The sequence below is a fragment of the Peromyscus leucopus genome, chromosome 8b, assembly GCF_004664715.2.
Source record: "Peromyscus leucopus breed LL Stock chromosome 8b, UCI_PerLeu_2.1, whole genome shotgun sequence".
Classification (NCBI taxonomy): domain Eukaryota; kingdom Metazoa; phylum Chordata; class Mammalia; order Rodentia; family Cricetidae; genus Peromyscus; species Peromyscus leucopus.
Window position 1 is genome coordinate 69,165,911 of NC_051086.1, and position 14,575 is coordinate 69,180,485.

General features: G+C 46.1%; 1 protein-coding gene across 8 annotated transcripts in view; it reads left to right on the plus strand.

Annotated features, from left to right (window-relative positions):
• Bcas3 (BCAS3 microtubule associated cell migration factor) overlaps window positions 1-14,575 on the plus strand; it is a 502,957-nt gene that overhangs the window by 407,289 nt on the left and 81,093 nt on the right. The window lies entirely within an intron of this gene.

Sequence of the window (14,575 nt, forward strand, 5' to 3'; positions counted from 1 at the left end):
TGTTTGAGGCAGGGTCTCATATAACTCAGTCTGCCTTCACTTCCTACATAATCAAAGATGGCCTTGAACTCCTTTTGTGTGTGTGGTGGGTGGGTTTGATCTAGTGTGTGCCCACATGATTATGCAGGTGTACATACCCATGCTTGGGCAGGCAGAGGTCCCAGGAGGATGGCTGGAGTCTGGGCTGCTTTCTACCCTATTTGTTTTGAGTCAGGGTCTGTCACTAAAGCCTGAAGTTCACCATTATGGGTAGGCTGCCTGGCCTGTGAACTTCCGGATCTGTCTGTCTTTGTCACCTAACTCTAGGGTTACAGGTGTACACCTGCCTTTTATGTGGGCACTAGAGATTGAACTGAGTCCCCTTGCTTTCCCAGCAAGTGCTCTAACCACCGAGCCGTACCCTAACTCGACCTTGAACCTCTGCTGCTCTTGCCTCTATCTGCTGAGTGCTAAGAAAGTCCATGTAGAGGAATGCAGAGCAAGGTCTCCGTATTCTGTGACTTGGAACCAGGCAATCTCGGGTAATAACTCACACACCCTCAGGTCATCGCCGTGGGATCAGCGATCAGTAGTGGTCAAGTCCACCAGAGAGGAGAATGGTGTTGGGAGAGTGTGCTGACCTGCACATGGTGTGCGTCCTCTCCCTCCTGTGCAGTGGGATTCCGGAGATCAACTAGAAATTGCACTTCAGGAGATCGCAGTGTCTGTGATCATAATGTAGTGTGGTGTACTGCAGACTTCTGGCCACAACTAAGGCCTGTTTAGAAAAAAACAATAAACTAAGCATGGAGATGCTTTTAACCCAGCTGCTTGAGAGGCAACGTCAGGAGGCTTGTAAATCAGAGGTCAACATGGGCTACATAGAATTAAATAACAAGGCTGGAGAGCGGGCTCCGGGATTGAAAGCACTTGCTCTTCTTGCAGAGGACCTAGGTTCGGTTCCCAGCACCAACCTGGTGGTTCACAACTGTCAGTAACTCCCAGTTTCAGGGGATCCAACACCCTCTTCGGGCCTCCACAAGCACATACATAAAAAGCAAGCAAACACTCATACATATAAGATAAGTCTTTTTTAATCAAATAAATGAAGACCATAAATGTATAGAAGAAATGCCAACTCCAAAGGTAGAATGCCTGGTGTTTTTATTCTTGCCCCCAGATGTGCAGTAGTACTACGTCTCTACCCTGAAGGGCAAAGAACATCCTCCCAGGCCAGGACAGAAGAACATCCCAAGTCTCTTTAAACATCACATTAGGTCCCATGAGGAACAAACAGAGTTATGCTAGCCACACCACGGTATTCAGAATTCCTTTTGTTATTAAAAAATTCCACACTGGTCGTTTGGGTTCAGGAAGCCTGAGCAGGGATAAGAAGTGGAGCTTTTGTCTGGTGCTCCTTTAATGAACTTCTTCAGGTGTCAGTGGGCAAGCTGCCGCTGAACGGCCTTGAGAAGCACAGATGGCGTTCAGACCCAGGTCGGGGTGGCAGCAGCGGCTGGTCCGGCTGGCACTCCTGTAGTTCATCCCTCCTGCCCTGTGTCAGGGTTCTTGATCAGAGTAACAGAACAGCGTGGAGACATTCCAGTCCCACTCATTCGGATTTAGCCTACATCTGATGGCTGAAACGAAATGAGACTTTTCCAAACATAATGCTATTTATTTCTCTTGAGATGGGGTTCCTTGCTTCTGAGGCCTTTGCCCCATGGCTAGTCCACTCTACTCCACTGGAGTCTACAGAATAGCAGAGCACTTAAGCATTCAGCCACCTCAGTAATGCAGGAAGTAAAGAACACTTCCACCCCTGGGACCAAAGTCATGGATAACATCACTGCTGCCAGCTACGGCCGATGCTCTGAGAAGGAGATAAGCTGAGAACCCTGCCTTTTAAATAGTTCCTGCTGCTTGAGCAAGCCTTGTTTGGGGAATATGGTTTCCCCCTGGGATGTGTGTCTTCCCTTCAGAGGTTATGTGTCATGGTAAACTGCTGAAGGTGGGCAGTCTGGACAGGGAACACCCTTGAAGTGGGTCACAACATCTGGAGTGATGGTGCATTCTAGTCAGCATCTGTCCTTCTAATATTCAAGTGAAGGGCTGTCTACAGAGCAGGTGATCAGAGCCTGAGGTGTTCATGACGGGAACTTCTGTCAGAAAGCAGTCTGCCTCCTAGGAGGAGGATGGGAATGGAGAGTTCTGGCTCTAAGACTGCCATTGCCTACCATTATCCCCAGGGTGAAGGACAGGGAGAGTTCTGGTGGCAGAGTAACTGTGTCTCTCTGGGAGAAGCTATCATGAGCTCTCTGCCACTGTAGAGCTGGAGCGGCACCTTCCAGATGAAAGTCCTTCGGTCTCTTCTTCACATTTGTGTGTGGTTAGGGGTGTGCATGTCATTCCCCACCTTAGTTTTTGAGACAATCTCTCACTGAACCTGGAGCTCACCGATTTTGGTAAACTATCTGTCCATTGAGCCTCCAGGGTATGCCTGTCTCTGCCTCAGCCATGGGGTTCCAGGCCATGTTCCATCCCACCCAGCTATTTGCCTTCCATGTATATGCTAGAATCTAAACTCAAGTACTCGGGTGTATGCAACAGACACATCTCCCCACCCTCCAGTTCTTCACCCTTCTATTGTAGAACCTCTTTCTGCTGCCATCCAAGTCAAAAGATCAATCTTGTTGAGATGTCTGTCATTGTTTGAAGTTTCTATTCCATACTTCAGGCCTTCTATGGAAAGACTTTTCCTACTTTAGGGTTCTCCCTCCCTTTTAAGGGAAAAGAAAAGAAAGATCGTGGCATTGATACATGCACCCATGCCACCTGGGCATCATCATCTCAGCTGGAGTCTCTTCCCTAGCCTGTCTGCTTTCTCCTCCCTCTGCAGCGGCCCTGTCTGGGTAGGAAGGAGATGCATTTACTACAGTGTGTATTCCATTTTGTTTACTTCATTCATTTGGTCAACAACTTGTTGAGTACCAGCCATGTACCTAGTGGGACTTCCTTTTGAAACTGAGACTTGAAACAAGTCTTTAAAAACAAGTTAGGGTGAGCCAGACGGTGGCTCAATGGGCCCATCAGAGCATATACAATGTCTGCAGAAGAAGGGGACAGATGGACTCCATTTAGCTGAGTAAAGCCAGCTTGCAGGATGTGCATCCTTACAGTTGGAAGAGATAAGGTAGGAGCAGTAAGACAAACTGGCTGTGAGGAGCGTCGATGTCATGGCAGGGAGGCTGTGGGTAACCCTCATGGGATTTTATATGGGATGATATCATATGTGTTCTAGAGAACCTACTCCGACTAGAGTTGGAAAAGACATTGAGGAGGATGGATCCAGAAAATCCATCTGGTAGAAGCTACATCAATCTTGGTGAAGAGTAACCACTGCCTGAAGTTAAGAGGTAGTCATAGGCATGGAGAGGGGGTACCAAAAGGTGGACAGATTCCAGTGGAGTCGGTGGCATGGCGGGCCCTGTAGATAGAAGGTGAGAGTCCAGGAAAGGTAAGTTCTGGCTTGACAGTAGAAAGTAAAGGTGTGCATAAAGATGGAGGGTGGAGGGAAGATGTCTACTCTGAAACACTAGGTCTAAAGAGCTTAAAGAAAAACTAAGAGGGCTGGGCGTGCAGCCTAGTGCAGAGCACTTACTCAGTATGCATGCTAGTGTGCATGCGATTTCAGAGGCTGTGGGTTCCTCACCCAGCGCTGAAAAAGAGAAAGAAGGTGGTGTGTGTGTGTGTGTGTGTGTGTGTGTGTGTGTGTGTGTGTGTAGCCACCACCAGCACTACTTAAAGAAATCGGAGCCGGGCGGTGGTGGCGCACGCCTTTAATCCCAGCACTGGGGAGGCAGAGGCAGGCAGATTTCTGTGAGTTCGAGGCCAGCCTGGTCTCCAAAGCGAGTTCCAGGAAAGGCGCAAAGCTACATAGAGAAACTCTGTTTCGAAAAAACCAAAAGGAAAAAAAAAAAAAGAAAGAAAGAAAGAAGAAATCAGATCCAAAGTCAAACACCTTTTTTTGACTTCTCTTTATTGATGTAGACTATGCAATGCTTTGTTGGGGGTGGGGACTTGGATAAAGGCATGTGGGAACTCTCAGCATCTAAGAGAAGTTAGCATAAACTCTCATGTTGAGATTATTTTCCAAAATTTGACCAGATGTTTAAGCAAATTAGCAAATGATTAAAGCAGCGGTCACAGAGACCTAGACCCCTGTGGGGATCAGCAAAGAAGCAAGACTTGGAGAAAGCCTTGCCCAGGTGTTCTCACTGGTGGAGAGGTTAGTCTGCTGTGGGTCCCTAAGGATAGATGGGCCAAATCCAGGCAAGCTGAATCAGAAGGAGAGGGTGGAGCGGGGAGTGTAGAAAAACGTACACACATGTGTTCACCATGAAAATCTCTTCTGTCCAGTAACTGGTTAGTCCGTCCATAGTTAGTAACACATTCTAGGGGATTTCAACACTTAAAGAAGAAGGTATCAGGGCTAGGGAGATGATGGTTCAGGGGGCAGAGTGTTTGCCACAGATGTCTGAGGACCTAAGTTCGGAATTCTAGAACCCACATAAAGTTGGTGCCGTGGCAGTTGTCTGTAACCCCAGCACTCCTACCTGGAGACAGGAAGTAGAGGCGGGAAACTTTCCGAAGGCTTGCCTGCCGCACAAGGTAGCAAGCCACGTGCACCCCCCCACAAACACACCACACACACACACACACACACACACACACACACACATACACACACACACACACCACAAAGATTAAAAAGCAAATATCTCTAAAGTGTTCAAGCTAGGTGTGGTGGTGCACATCTGTAATCCTAACATTTTGAAGACCAGATACAAGGATCAAATGTTTAAGACAGCCTGAGCTATGATGCAAGACCCTGGGGGGGGGGAGATGGTCTCCAAGTGCTGCAGAGAAACCATTGATCAAATTCAAATGGACTCATAACTCTAGACAGGGTTTGGGGCAAGTCAGTTATCCTGTGAAGATTTAGCCTTGTTCCTTAAGCACCCATCCCAGCAGATGTCTAGGGTCACATTCAACACTTTCATTCATTATCTCTGTCCGTTTCTGGTTTGAAAAGTGCATGAATCTTGCTTAGAGTAGTAGATTCTCCTTTATCACCAAAGATTCGGGCCTGGACATCAACATACCACTTCCTTAATGTGCACATGGTTCTGCTGGGATAAGTCGTAGGGCTGGACTGTCTCTGGAGACACTCAGTGCAGTTTGGACCCACGGGGCTTCATTTGGGATGTCAGGGTTAAAAATTAACTATACTTCCCCAAAGAAACCAACAATAAGACAACAAGCATCTACTTGGATTTCTAACCAGTTTCATCTAGGGACTGTGTTCCTTATAATCTTAAAATTTAAATAAAAAGAAATGAACAGGACTTCGGTGCCGGGATAGGGGAACAGTCTCTGTGAACTCCAGTTTCCCTGTGAGTGGTTATGATGAAGATCATGGGTGACTAGTTTCAGCCTTTCCATGTTCTTCCAAAGGAGATTCAGAGCCCAGGCCTCCCCAGAGAGAGACCTAAGAGGCGACTCCCTATCAATTTCTGTATCTTAGGTTCCCTCCTCCATAGTTATTCTTATCGCTCCTCTGCTTCCATGGCAACAGGCAGTTCAGTGCCCTCGAATGCAGGTCATCTGCCAGTTAAATGTCACGTGATTTAAGACCTAACATTGCAAACAGGGCAAGTGGTAGAAACCTGTAATCCCAGTCCTCTAGGAGAGACAGGAGGATCAGGAGTCATCATTAGCTACAGAGTAAATTGAGGCCAGTCTAGGACCTGTGAGACCCTGTCTAAAAAAGAAAACGGGGTGGGGGAAGGAAAGAGACATTTAAAAAAAACAAAAACCTTACATTGCAAAAGATGGGATTCTGAGTAAAGTGTAACAGGGCATTTCCATAGCATTTTTTAGAAGGCCTGAGATTGTTTTCAAAAGAAGCCATTGGTCATCACTTTCTTCGGGCACCTTGTATCAAAATATTTGTTTTTCTCACATGTGTCAGAGATCCAGAGAGGTTGAGTTGCATGTCTGTGGTCACACAGCCAGTGATGTGAAAGGATCAGGCATGATCCAGGTGGTAGCAAAATGAAATGTTTGGGCTTTGACTGCAGAGTTCAGTACAAGGATGTCAGTCCTGAGATGGGGAGGGCAGCCTATCCTTCAGGTCCCCGTACCCTCCCAGGAGAACTGTATTTTCTACTTTCCTGAATTCTATTATGACAGGGTTTTTTTAATGATGTAAAATTTATGTGTACGTACGTGCATGAAAATATGTGGCCACTCACAGATACATATATAGAAGATGAAAGAGAAAAATGGACAACTTATAATTACAGATATTTTTGTTCATCTGGTATCCAGATGATCTCCCTTGATTCTGACAGTTTTGACAAATCAGTTTATTAAAATTGTAAATGTAACCCAGAGCTATTTAGTTCAGCTTGAGGCAGAAGGTCCTTTTCTCCTCCCATTATATTTTGCCGTCCTGTTACTAGAAGTAAATACAGCTCTGCCTAAAGACAAAAGAGCGGATCTTCAGGGACGATGGGACTTGCTGGCTGGAGTCCCACATGGTTTTACTGTGCAAAACCCTAAGGATATTTTCGTGTGGTTTAAACCTCAATCGGGCAGAGACAGTGTCTGCCTGCCCCATGCCTGCCCTCCTCCCAGCAATTCCTTCCTGACCCCTTCAAAGAGTAAGCTCGCTCCATCGGCTCCCACAAGGCTGCAGGAGACGTTATTGAGGTGACTCAAGGCAGGAAATCATCAGCGTGGTGGATTTTGATTTGGGATCTATAGGATGTCGTGCTTAACGGCAAGGACAGACCCACTAGGAGACTGTGTGGCCGCAGCATGGCCCAGGGAGGCAGGATGGGAGAAGAGATGTACAGGGAGGGGGGAATTCTTGCTCTCCTTTTCTCACTTTTTATTTCATCTATCAACTGCAGTAGAAAGTCCGGAGTTTTTATTTCCAGTCTCATTAGCTTTAGCTGTCTTTCCTCATGCCACTGTGATTTAGTTGCGCGATCTGTACTCATAACTTCTCCGCTCACCAGTCATTTGTAAATATGCACTTACTTCTGTGACAAGCAAGGCATCTTCATCCTCATGCCGTGGGCTGCTAGCAACCTGGTGAAACCTAGAGAGCCTTTCTTGCAATATATTTATTTTGAGACAGGGTCTCACTGTGTAGACCAGACTGCCCTCAAACTCAGAGTTCCACCTGCTTCTGCTTCCCAAATACAGTAACTAAAAGCCTGTGCCACCATGTCTAGCAATCAATTTTTAAATTTTTTTTCAGTTATGTGTATGGTGGGGAGACATATGAAAGCACGAATGCAGGTGCCCGTGGGGACAGAGGTGTCAGATCTCCTAGAGCTGGGGACTGCAGGTGGTTAGGACCTGGTGTGGGTAATAGGAGCACTGTCCTCTGCGAAGGCAGTGTGAGCTTTGCACTGCTGAGCCCCCTCTCCAGCCCCTAATTTGTTATTGATTTTTGAGGCAGTATCTCACCTCTCACAGGCTGTCCTCACATTAGCTTTTTAGCTAAGGACAACTGTGATCAGAAGATCCTCTTTTCTCTGCCTCTCAAGTCCTATGAAAAAGGGCATATGCCTGGTTTTATGTAATGCTAGAGGTCAGACCCAGGGCTTTGTGCATGCTAGGCAAGCAGGCACTCTTCCAACTGAGCTATGTTCCTAGCTTCTTAGAATATTTTTAAATGAGTAAAATAACATTTGTAGGAATATAATTACTAAAATATTTTAAATAACCACATATTTATGGCATAGTAATATATATACTTTTTTAACTTAGTAAATGATCAGAATTAATTACAACCATACTTTCAAAGTTGTAATATGTGAACACCAAAAATGAGCAATCAATAATCCACAGACTGCTTTTGTAAATAAAGTTTTATTGGAACATAGCCATGTTCACATCTATGTATATTATTAGGTCTGCTTTCATTCTATAAGAGCAGAGTCTAGTATGGTTCTCAAACCCTAAAATATTTGCCATCTGGACCCTTATAGGAAAAAAAAAAAAACTTCACAATCCTTGGTTTAAATTGCAACAATAATAGTGTGCAATAAACATACCAATTTTTATTGCTGACAGTCACAGGGCCTGCTAGCTACTGGGTTTCCCCCACATTAATCAGTGATATAAGTGCTCAGCTTCAGTGAGAAACTGGTGAAAAGAGGTGTGATTTGTTTTCCATCTGAAACCACCCGAATTCCATTCATGGGTCCCTTAGAGACCTGTGGTCCCGGGTTAGGGACTTGTGAATGGAATTACAGTTGAGTGGATGTTTTAGCAGAAGGAAGTCGGTCATTCCTTTGCCATGTAAAACATCTGCACCTTTCCACTCCACTCCCAGATTCCAGCATATTTTCCTACCAAGAAGCTGTAGGTAGTAAGTCAAAAAAAGTCAGGTCTCTCCTAGAATTAGGTGAGCAGAGCCGCTCTGGGTGTGTGCTCAGTGCCACAAAGACTCCGTATCTTGCTTGAAGAAGTCGAGTTCTATCAGCCAGCACAGAAAATTTGGGTTGGGGACTGGGGAGCTGACTTAGTCAGTAAGGTGCTTGCCACGCAGTCCTGAGAACCTGAGCCTGCTCCTCTAACCCGGCACTGTGGAAGCAAAGGCAGGCTCTCCAGAGCCCACTGGCTGGCCAGAATCAGTGAGAGAACTAGTCTCCAAAAATAAGAAGACTGAGGAAGATATCCAACATGACCCCTGACTTGCACACATGAATACACATGCACCAACACACATGTGCACACACAAATAAAAGCCTTGAGATTCTCTACACACATAGTTGTTAATGATGCCCACCCCATTCATCCTCCCCTGCCAGGAGAGAAGGCCAGAATTTTCCCAGGCTGTTCCTGTCCTCTCTGATATAGAACTTGATTTTTCTCATCTTGTCTCTTAATGTCACACTTAGATGTACAACAGAACATGGCTTTGCCATTTACGTGGCTGTGATATCTTTTCCCTCCAGGGACAGTTTCTAGTATTCAGCAATAACTTAAGTCCACTTAATGTGAAAACTGGTCCCACCTAATAGAACCTTCAGTATGCTAACCACAGCATTTCACTAATGAAATGCAACATTTTCTGCTTTCATAATATGGTCGTTTTAGACTTTTTCAAAATTATTTGACAATTTCATACATATATACACTGTGTCTCCCTCCCACTCCCCCTGGACCTCTCCTACCTTCCTGCCCTCCCCCCCTTTTAATCATCTATAATCTACTGGGTCCAATCAGTGCTACCTGCATGATCATAGGTACTTTACCCGTAGCAACATCCACAAAGAAAAATGATTCCCCTCCTCTAACAGCCACCAGTTGCCAATGACAGCATCTAAGCTAGATGTGGAGCCTCATTAGGTCTTCCAGAATCCACGCTGGACTTTTTGGCAGGTTTGATCTCGTGTGCATCTTGTGGAGGGAACTCTAACTGCTGTAGTGAGTTTCTAAACAAAAGGACCCTGTCATGTCCAGGAGACCGCATATCAAAGCACCCCTCCCCATCTTCAGGCTCTTACAGTCCTTCTGCTCCCTCTTCCAGGATGTTCCCTGAGCCTTGTAGGGATCGATATAGATGAACCTTCAGATATCCGCAGTCACATGTTCTCAGCACTTTGACGAGTTACGTATCTCTGCATTGACTGTTGTCCACTCATAGAGAAGCTACCCTGATAAAGGTAGAGAACTGCTAATCTTTGGATATAGATATAAAATATATATCTATATGTAGACATGTTATATATATATGTATATGTATATATATATATAATATCTATGGATATTTAGAAGGCAATTTGACAACATGTCCATTTATAAGAACAATCATAGCAGATTCCTCTTGTAGGGCATATGGCCTCCCAGCCATGAATTTTGACCAGGTTTAGAGTACCAGGCATGAACTCCTTCCTGTGAAGCAGGCCTCAGATCCAGATAGAAATCAGTTGGTTACCCCATAGCAGTCATACCAACATTGTACCCATGTGCACATTCTGCTTAGCACACTTCATACCCTTGGGTAATAGAATAGTCTCTTTAGTGTGAATTTAGAGCCAAAGTTGATTCAGGATGTTCTTATGCTAATTTTATTTTGTTTCTTTTATTATTTTAAGTTCTTTTTTTTTAAATTAGGGTGTGCGCATGTCTGTGTGTCTGTGTCTGTACACTTGAGTGCAGGTACCCATGGAGGCCAGAGTGGATGTCAGATCTCCTGGAGTTGTGTCCTGAACTCGGTCCTCTGGAAAAGCGGTACATGCTCGTAACTTCTGAGCCATTTCTCTGGCCTCTTGCTCGGTTTGTAGATAAGGTGCTATGTCAATTAGTCTAGCCTGACCCAAAACCTTTCCTCCTACCCTAGCCTCTCAAGCCCGGGGACTGTAGGCACGCGTCACGATAGCTGACAGCTAACTGTTGTGTGATAACCAGCTTTGTATCAGTGTAGCACGGTGTCTGAGATAATGAACTTAGAAAGCCAAAGAGTACGGTCTGGACCAGTTTGGGGGTTCCAGTTATGACCAGCTAGCCTCATTGCTTTGGGGCTATATAAGGCAGCCCAGCATGGTGGGAATGCATGGTCAAACATAACTGTTCACCACAGGAGTTGTGAAACAGGGAGAAATAGAAGGGATCAGGGTCTAGACCACATTGACCTAAGGACCTCCCAATATGGCCACCCTCCTTTGTTAAAACCATTAGGGGACACCCAACATCCAGACTACAACAGATGCCACCTTACCTAGAGCGCAGTACCTGGTTTTATCTACAGTTCCTGCTGTCAGTGCTCCTGTGGGTAGCTCAGGAGAGTGAGGTGTAAGGAGATGAGATGACAGAGATAAGTGATGGGGTTCTAGAATTCATTTTCCCCCAACTTCCGGGGAACAGCCAGCCTTGCTTCTATAAAACTCCATCCTATTTCCAGGGCACCTATCCTCCCTGGGTGTGCGTTTCTCAGAAGGCCTTGTAGTTTAGGCTCTGTGGAGAAGGGCAGAGAGATGGACAGGCTCTGGCCATCGACCCTAAGAGATAGATCTAGGGTCCTCATCACTTCATTCCTTTCTTTTCTACAAATTAAGGACTTGGAAAGTGAAAACCATCCACAAGGTCCCTCCCATGTGATAAAGTGTGGTCCTTGGACATTTGAGATAGCCCAACTTGTAGCAATTTGCCCACCTTCCATATTGTCCAGGGAAAGCCAACTCTTGCCGGATGGGGGCCTCTGAGACGGGTTGGCAGTGGCCATCCTCTCAGGCACTGAGTGGCCCTGCTGATGCAGCAAAGCTCAGAGAGTATTGATTTTTCTGGAGATATTTGAATGTCATCTTATTGAGATAAAATAAAGAGGATTGATGGGAAGCTAGAGCGGCAGGCCGCTGCTTGAGGCCTGGGCTGTGGGGAAAGAATGTAAGCCTGGGCCTGCGCTGGCAGATACGGCAGTAGCCTGGGACTTCTAGGCTGCCGTGGAAATATGCAGTGGGTAAGCAGAAGGCCACAAACCTGTCTGAGCAGTGAGTGTCACTGATCCACTTGCGTCTGAGACCCATCTAGCTGCAGCTCCAGCCTCCCGGGCTTCGGGATGCTGATTTCAGCTGACAGCCTTACCACCTGTTGCTCATTGGACGCTGGTGTTTTCTCTCCTGCTGTCATTTCTCATTACCGCCCCTGACTTCGTTTTGGGGGAGTGGGATAGTGGGACCTGGCCAACCCCGAGAAAGAGGGCGCAGGTACAAATGAGTGTTTTCTCTGGAGTTGCCGGTTTCTGGCTGGCCCAGCTTGAGGCAGCAGTAGGGGTTTCCCATCCGTTTTGGTTCTGCCTGTGTTAAGCCCATAGTGCCCTGTGCTATGGTTTGCTGTGAATGTCTCTGGCCTCCTGGACCCTAAGTTCCTAGAAAACTGAGGCTCAACAGCACCATACTCAGTAGATGGGTGAAGGGAGGTGTCATGTCCCTACCTTCCCCGTTCTGATCATTGTCTCTCAGTGTCCTTTGTCGTTAGTCTAGATCCCAGTCCCTCGGATGGACACTAAAGTCCGTCTTATTAGCAAAATTAAAGACATGGACATCATCCTTAATCACTGCGACCTCCTTCACTCCTCCATACAGCAGACCCCCAGCTCACGCTACATTCTCCTCCCTCTCCAGCATGTCCAACCTTCAGCCTCTGGGTTGTGTGCACCCCAGGGTAGCTATGAATACAGCCCAACACAATTATATATTTAATTAAAACATTGTGAGGTTTGTTTTGTTTTTGTGGTTTTGTGTGTATGTGACTTCTGCAGTTCTTGCTACCAAAAGTAGTGTCATGATATCAAAAGGTTAGATACACTTAAAATACTTTTTACCTTGCCTTTTCCTTGCCATCCCCACTCCCAGATCTCTTTAAAAATTTTCAACTTAATTTCTTATTATTTTATGCGTATGGATGTTTTGCCAGTGTGTGTGTGTGTGTGTGTGCGCGCGCGTGTGTGTGTGTGTGTGTGTGTGTGTGTGTGTGTGTGTGTGTGTGTGTGTGTATCATGTGCATGCAGTACCCTCAGAGGCCAGAAGATGGTGGTGTCAAATCCCCTGGGACAAGAATTACAGGCCTTCCCGTGGGTGCTGGGGATTGAACCCAGGTTCTCTGAAAGTGCAGCCAGCACTCTTATCTGCTGAGCCGTCCCTCCAGCCCTCCCCCAGATCTCTTCTGACCTTCTTCCTGTGACGCTGACTCTGAAAGGCGGATGGACCTGGGTTTGAGGCCGTGATTTCTCTCTTCACTGTGTAAACCTGAGTTACCTCCCTAAGGCACCCCCACCCCTGGGTGTTAGCGCTCATGTCGTCTAACGTGCTGAACTGCACCTGGGTCAAGTGTGCTGACTACATTTGCTACAGCTTTCCCTGTCTTGATACCCTTGATACAGGAGGCCGCTGTACAGTGAATGAAATAAGAAGGTTCTTTGGGTCTGTGGGCTCCTCTGAATTTGGCCTGGGGCTTATCTCCCTATGGACACTTTACTTAAAATTAGAGTGGTTTAGCTATAATTCTTTGTTAGTCAGATACAGTCTGATACACACACACACACACACACACACACATATATCAGACTGTATTCTGTATATATGTATATATTGTATATGTATATATATTGAAGAATATATATACTCTGGCTTTTATTCATATATGTTTTATTTTATGTGTATAGGCATATTGTCTGTATGTATGTCAGTACACAGTATGCATGTATGATGCCCACAGAGACCAGAAGAGGAGGTCATCTAGTATTGTTTTTAACAAAATCTCAATTGTTCAGTTTTACCAATAAAGACTCAGGAGCCAGATGCTGGGGTGAAAACCTGCTAGCTCAGAGAGGCAGAGAAAGCATCCAGCTGACCTTCCTCCTTTAAGACATCCCAGAAAGAGGGCTTTCTCCTTCACCATCTCAAACAAAACTCTTCACACTCAATGTTCCTCCCTTCTACTTCCTGTGCATCTCTCTATCCTTCCACTTGGCTCCCTCTTACACTCTATGGTTTTTTTCTTAAGAATATTATGTCCACTTCCTGTCAACTGGTTGCTTGCTCCTTCTCTTGACCTGTGGTTGACTTGATTCAATCCTTTTTACAATATTCAAGCAGAAAGCTCTGGGATTAAAGAAAGCTCTGGGTGTGCTAGGCTGAGCCACACCAAAACCAGAAACAGCTTTTTCCAATAAATAACACAATCTCAGGGATCCACAGTGTGACCAAACATCCTGCAACTGTCTAGAGTTCCAGACAGCTTTGATCCCTGGTGTAGGTGCTGGGAATCAAACCCAGGTCCTCTGGAAGAGCAGCAAAAGAAACCACTGAACCATCACTCCAGCCCCCTGTTTGGCTTTTAAATGAAAACAAAATTTGACTTCAGTATTACCATATGCAGCATTAAAATGCAATCCGAGAAGCCTGCTTTCTAAGACGTTGCTTTGCAGGTACGTACTTACTGCTAACTGCTTTTTAATGGAATTCTGAGTGTTTCTTCAGGCTTAAATGAGATGATTGTTTCCAACTCTGTCATTTTTCTGGCCTCTGATCTCTCTAGGAGCAGCTCTGAGCCTGAGGGCCAGGGGCCAGTTTCACCAGCTTCCATGATTCTCAGAGACCTGCTGGCGTTGGTGGAGAGCCTGCCCCGCAGCGCCCTCTATCTTTCTGTGTGCCATTCTGTTAGAAAGGGAGAGGAGGCCAAAGCCAGGCCCGGCTCCAGCTCTAGCACCGGCTCCCTACGCCTCCCAGCTTCCACTGCTGTTTGCCTCAATCCTGGGGTTCTCTTGGGATCTGCCCACAAAGGGACTCTTTCTGTTTTCAGGTTTCTCTCATGAGATATTAGGGTTCTCTCGAGTGCTTGGGGCGTGGTGTAGAGAAGAGTCCAGCCTCCTTTGCTTCCCACAGGGTTCCCAACAGCTGAGAATCTAATCAGAGCTGCCTCGCCTCTGTCTAGCCTCCAGCTAGGATGTAGGCAGTCACTTTGAACACATCTTCTCGTGTTTGATGTCTGTCTACTTGTATAAAGCAGA